General features: G+C 40.3%; 1 pseudogene; it reads right to left on the bottom strand.

Moving 5' to 3' along the window:
- Window positions 1-1,452: 1,452 nt before the first annotated feature.
- On the bottom strand, window positions 1,453-1,572 carry LOC132042413 (5S ribosomal RNA; annotated as a pseudogene).
- Window positions 1,573-7,033: the final 5,461 nt, after the last annotated feature.

A 7,033-nucleotide genomic window follows, 5' to 3' on the forward strand; every position in this document is an offset into this window, starting at 1 on the left:
TAATCCCTAGCCATTTTTCCACGATTATCTTCTTAATACCTTCTAAATTTTTCTTGCGCTGGTTTCCCACTTCTGGTTTATGTCTATATTATACTATTAAAGGCTAATATTCCATGCCATCCATTCCCACGTGTCATCCTTTCATTTGCTTAGCTCATTCGTCCCGTAATTCTCCTTGACTACTTGTTTGCATTACAGCAATGCATCATAATTCTTCCAGTGTTCTGCCGCTTCTTGTTCCTATCATGAAATCCTTACAAAGTACACCCTTTTCTTTTTTCTTTCATCGAGTCTTCATCTTCCTTTCTGACACTACAGTTTGTTCATATTTATGCATATCCCCCATGTATCATTCCATTTCCTTTATAATCGAATCTTTGTATTACTTATCAAGATTCTTATCCCATGCTACTGATGTTTTGCCTCTTGGCCAGACTTGTTTACTTATTATCCTTTCTCCTGTCCTTGGTGATGGTTCGATTTTCTTTAATCAATCCATTAGTGTAATTTTCTTACTTTCATCCTCAAGACCTTCCTTAAGTTCCTTTCCTCTGAAGCACTCTTCCCCCACTTGCTATTTTTATGGTATTGTCCCTGAAATTCATAAAATATCCTTTCCGGATGCAAATCCGTTCTATTGCTAAATCATCTTTTAGGAAGGCTTTTCCGTTTCCGAGGTAATCGTGTCAGTATGGTTGCACATTTATCTCTTCGACTGGCCCCAAGAGCCGGAGATCCCTTGGCATTTTTTGCAAAACCTGCTTATTTTCTCCCAATTCATATCCTTATTCGTTGTTACTGCCCTTCAGTCCTACTTATCAGAATCTGATTTCGAACCCTTTACATTAGTCTTCCGTTCCATACTACATACTCCATACTCCATTCTTTCCGTATACTTACTTTTGAGATTCATCCGAATGGTTCTTTGCCTGTATACTTACCTTCAAGATTCCCATCTTGAGGCTTGAGTTAACCCTTTTTAGCAACATACCTCCGTTGCTTACGCCTCTCTTTTTCTTAGGGCATCCTAATCTTCTTACTCTTGTATACTCACTTTCTCCCTTTTCCCTGATGTGATTACATCAGGATTATCCAACTTTAAATTTTAGAGGGACTAATGTCGCCTCGCCCTGTAACACCTACCACTTGAACTTCAATACCTTGTTCAATTAGCACCTTTAACACATCGCAACGTTGATTATCGAGGCACGCAAACTGATTGACCATACATAGAATATCGTATATACCTCTTGTAACACCTTACTTACAAAATATTCCCAATACTATTTTAAACTCGTCCTAGTTCTATAGCTATAATACGTCTTCTCTCTTTTTGCCAAGCCGGTCCGCCTTATCTCTCACAATCATCCGGAGTTTCCAACCGTGAGTTTCATACGCTTCTAATTTCCCTCAAGCTATTCTAGTCCCTCATCCTTCTCTTATGTTCAAACTTGTAGGAATCTTAGTACACTTCCCAGGGGGTCACCCATCCTAGTATTACTCTCACCCCAGCACGCTTAACTTCAGAGTCCCGATGGGATCCGGTGCGTTAGTGCTGGTACGATCGCATCCACTCTGCTACGTGACCTTTATCACATGACCTAGAACAAGTTGAAGTTCTATCGGATCCCAATAAAATTCCTGTAATGCATCTTCCTCCGGATTGGAAAGATCCCTTATTTTCCTGACCGAGCAAATGCGAGTTTAGCCTTCGGAACTCTCAATAATAATCATTGATCAACACACGACCGTCTTCCATTCCTAAATTTAATGTTATAGCCCATATCTTGTACGTTTGGAAATTCCAATGTCGTGGTGGAAAGTTAAGGGCGAGACCATTTTCAAAAATTATTTTACTGGATGAGTTGTAATAAATATTATTTATGATTATTATTAGTATGGAAATATTGTGATAGGCTAAGGGCGAAAAGAGAAATTTGCAAAATGACCAATGGAAATAATGTGGAAGGCTAGGGGCAAAATGGTAATATCGAGAAAAGTCGAAGGGCAAAACGGTAATTTCACACAAGTCTCTTGAAAGTTCTAAAGGGGCCATGTTGGCCACGTGAAAAAAAAAAGAAAAAAAAAAGATGACAAAATAAGTCATCCTTGGTGGAATTTCAAGAGAATTCTAGAGAAATAAAGAAAGGGGCTATGTACCAAAAATTCTTTTATTGAGGGACTAAAACATAAATATGGAAAAATGATGGAAGGCATGTATATATATGAGGGTCATCCTTTTAATTAAGGGAAAGGAGAAAGAAAGAAAGAAAAAAAAAAAAAAAAAAGAGGAGAGCATGGAGGGGGGTTCGGCCATGGCCCTAAGAAATTAGGCCATGGAAATTGTGTTCCAAAAATTTGTTTCTTCATGCATTCCTACTAAGTTGAAGGCCCTCTTTAACATGGTATAGTCGTTGAAGCAAGAATCTTCCTCTTTGTTGCAAGTTGACAACTTTGGCTAAGTTGAGCAAATGAGGAGAAAAGGTAAGAATTTAATCTCCTATATATATATTAAAGATGATTCATGCATGTTGAAGTATATGGAAGTCAATGGAACTCATGAAATGTGATGTTGTAGGTGTGGTTGTGTGAAGTGTTGATCGTATGCATGAGGTATGGTGTAGGAAGAATGAATAAATTTTGTGTAGTGTGTTACTTGTTGTTGTACTATATATATATAGAAAAGATGGAAGAATTCATGAAAGTATGATTGTAATTGTGGTGGCCGAATATGTATTGTATTGTATAAATGCGATGAATGGATTCTATTTAGCATTTTGATTGTTGTGTTGTTGTTGTAATGTAAAGGGATGGATGAAAATGCATGAAAATATGTAAGAAGTGGTTATGGTCGGATAAGAGGTGTTTTGGTAAGTTAATGTAAATTGATATTATTTGATATTCTAGTGGTCGTCGTTATGAATTATGTAATGAAGATGGAAGGTTGTTGTTGAAATTAGTGTACATGAACGATGATGAAATGTATAGTTGTTGTGAATTGGAAGGTTTCGGGTAAAGTAATATGTTAATTGAGTTGTTAGAAGATTATGTGAATTGCATTGAATTGGATTGAATTGAAGTGAATTGAATTGAATTGAATTAAATATAGAAGTGTTGTTGGGATAACTGCTAGTAATGTTGTTAGATTGGCCGAGTTGAATTCTCGGGTTTGTTGATGTTGGTTTGGGCCGAGCCATATTCTCGGGACGTTGTATTTTCAGAGATCTTTGCCCGAAATTTCGTTAATATAAGTGAATTTATTTGAAAAGTTGAGACAAGTGAATAACAATGGATTAAATGATTGTGTGAATTCTTTTGTATGTAGATTGACAAGTTTGGACAAATAAGCATAACTAGTTGGTCGCGGCACAGGTATGTAAGGCTTACCCTTTCTTTCTTTTGGCATGTCTTAGAGCCAAGTAAGGTGTGATATTGATATGTATATTTGGGTCATTCTATTCTGTGATTCCAAATCTGTTTAGGAGTCGTATGTCCCCCCCCCCCCCCCTAATTTAAGTATCTAATAATTCTGACAGACGAATTCTGATTTAAGCATTCTGGTATACGTATCCTGATATAAACATTCTGGTCTAAGCATCCGGATATAGATATTCTGATGTAAATATTTGACACAAGCGTTTTGACATGAGAAATTCTGATACAAGAAATTTGGAATAGGTATTCGATTTAGTATTCGATATAAGTATGAGTATTCCTAACCTTGATATAAACATTCCGACATAAGTGTTTCGATATAAGTATTCGATATAAATATTCGATAAGAAGATTCTGATATAAGTATTCTGTTATGAATAATCCATTATGAACGTCTGATTATTTCATCGGGTCTTGGTTTATGTGCATTTAGTTTCTCACTACTCTGTTCGTGCATATGTTACGATTTCCTTCGCCGAGTCCCGGGCCGGTTTATATCGTGCGCATTATGACATATTCGGCAGTATGATGTGTTACGGTTTTCGAGACCTCGCCATAGGGCCGGTTACCGTCTATGGTGTTATGATGTGATATGGCTTCGATATATTCGATGATATGATGTGTATGATGTTACGATGTGTTCGGAGCTTGTACGGATTTGAAATCTTCGGAGTATGATGTGTTGTGGCACCGAGCGTCGGGGGGTGACCACGTTCCCCGAGCCCATGCATGATTTTTTTTATTTGCATTCCGCGCGGAGTTTGATCCGTCACTCGTATTTGTTTCTGTTACTCTGCATATCGTACATATGTTCTGTACATCTGGATCTGGTTATGATTTCGTCTGCTATACTTCTGTACATTGATTTTGATCATGATTCTGTTTACTGTATTTCCTGCCATTCATACTCAGTACATATTCCGTACTGACCCCCTTTCTTCGGGGGCTGCGTTTCATGCCACGCAGGTACACCCAGATGATCAGAAGACTTTGCTAGGAGGAGTTTCAGCGAGATTGGCAAGCTCCATTTCCCTCCGGAGTGTCGCCGAGTCAGAGCATACCTGAGTTGTGATTTCTGATTTGTGTTAGAGACTTTGCGTAGTAGCAGTCGCGGGTCCGAGATCCGTGTCTCGAGCGGCCCCGTTTGCTATGGTGGCCGAATGGCCTATATGTTTGTACATGTATATATGTTCGAGCGATGTACATTCCGCCCGCCACGGATTGATCCGATATGTTTGTTATGTTTGATGCGCACGGCCACCTAAGACGATGTCGTTATCGGTTCCTTTGAAAGTCTTTACGTACGCTTCATGTGATTTGATCTGGAAATTTGAAAGGAATATGTATGAAATTGGAGTCTGAGGGTTCGCTCGGCTCCGTATGTGGGGCCGGGTGCCCATCACACCCTGATCAAGATTAGGGTGTGACATTTAAGATTCCTAGTAGGGGCCAAAACATCTTAGTCGCAGTTATCCATAAGTACTTTGGTTATCGGTTCCTCTAAACTCCCATTTGTCACCTATTAATGATATCCTGCAATAATTGTACACGCATAAGAAATTTCAATAAAGAACTCATATACCTGTAGTCAACCTGTCCTGAGCTTGGTCTGGAGGGCTATAAAGAAAGTGTCCTCTTAATTGTTCTCCCGCCATCGCTAGTCCGGACCTCCTCATCTCTCTCATCCGAGTCCGAGGGATACGGATATTCGGCGACTCCCGGTTTCATCGACGGCCAAGATAATGGGCTAGAATAATCAGTAACACTCTCAGGTATAGCTGGCCTGACATAGTGCTCTACTATAGGAGCAGCTAGGGGAGTCAACTCTGGTACAGTCTCGGAAATCTTCTCCTCCAACACCCCATATGAACCCTCAGACGGGTCCGTGTCATAGTTGTCCTCCCATGGATCCTCCTCTCTAGAAGTCAGAAATTCGGGGGGAATCATCGCGGGGTCCTAAGAGGGATCGGTCTCAATGGAATAGCTAAGGCTCCTCCCCGCTAGTCCCGAGCTCGTGGTCCGAATCTACTCTAGGGGTCTTCTTAGCACCCCCACTGTCTGAGGTTGATCTCTTCAACTTTATCATTCTGTGCTTACCTACAGGAAAAGAGGGTCAGAAATAATCTTTCCTAGACTCTATCGCACGATCTAAGATAGAAGGAAAGGTCAACGATTCCTAAATACCCCGCAACCTCCCCGTTTATAAGTGTGGCCGGCTTCACACCCATAAACAAAGACTCTACCGGGACACGGTCTGTAGACAATCCCTAAGACGAACTGCTCTGATACCACTTTTGTCACGACCCAAACCCATGGACCGTAACGAGTGCCCGATCACTGCTGACCAAGCACCCCTAAACTCGTACTTTCCATATGCTGAATAACCTAGTGGCCCATTTCTAACTCATATCTGACCAATAGCATCTGCTGCAAAACTTATGCAATAAACTTTGTCTCGAAAAACTCATAATTCATACACATGGATATGTATATATAGGCATACGTGCAGCGGATGATAACATAGTCCGATATGGCCAGTACATGTGCTGTGCGGAAAATAGGAGACCACAAAGCTATATGATATTCCCACTATATACAACTGTCTACAGACCTCTATGGAGTCTATCTGTAGAAAGACATGAAGGCCCTGTCATACCCACATCTGTAAACCTCATAAATAGCATACCAAAAGCTGCAGCTCCGTGTCACACCCTAATCTCCGACAGGGTGTGATGGGCACCCGACCCTTACTTAAGGCCGAGCGAACCCGCTGACTCTCGTGATACTCATAACCATACTGGGCCCTTAAAACATAACGTAAATACATAATGAAAGTTTTTCAAAAAAGACAACATACTTTCAGACCTTCTCAAATCAAATAAAATTCGTAATCATAACAAATCTGTAACATAATGCATAATGACATATCGGCTTACATAGCTGCTTACAAAACTGACATATCATACACTCGACTCTGTCTGCAAAGTCTCTAACATAACCCAAGATATCACAACTTTAACACTCTGACTCGGCAGCACTCCGGGAGAAAATGGAGCTCGCCAATCCTGCTGGAACATCTTCTACTCATCTGTATGTACCTGCGTGGCATGAAACGCAGCCTCCCAAAGAAAGGGGGTCAGTACAGAATATGTACTGAGCATATAAAGTATGGAATACAGAAAACGAGGTCATAACCGAAGTAAGGGATACAGAAAGTGAGTATAATAACCAGAATACCAAAGTACTTGCATCTGAAATACAAATCGCACATACGAGGTACAGAAGACAAATATAATAATCAGAATGCCAACTTGCTTACTCCTGAAATACAAATCATGCATATCCGTGTCATGTATCATATCCGGCCCATAATGGGACTGAGTGACATAAGTAAATGATCATCATATGCTTAACGTAACACATCATAACATCATAAATTATCATATGAGGTGACATTAACCGATGTGGGATTTGCCTAAACCAATGTGGGATTCGCCTAAACCAATGTGGGATTCGCCTAAGGAAGCCTTACACTCACCCCCCCACTTTGGGACTCAGTGTGCTTGCTGAGGTTTGCCCCACCATTGGGTTTGTCCCA

Source organism: Lycium ferocissimum, unplaced genomic scaffold (genome assembly GCF_029784015.1).
Source record: "Lycium ferocissimum isolate CSIRO_LF1 unplaced genomic scaffold, AGI_CSIRO_Lferr_CH_V1 ctg1514, whole genome shotgun sequence".
In the NCBI taxonomy this organism is placed as follows: domain Eukaryota; kingdom Viridiplantae; phylum Streptophyta; class Magnoliopsida; order Solanales; family Solanaceae; genus Lycium; species Lycium ferocissimum.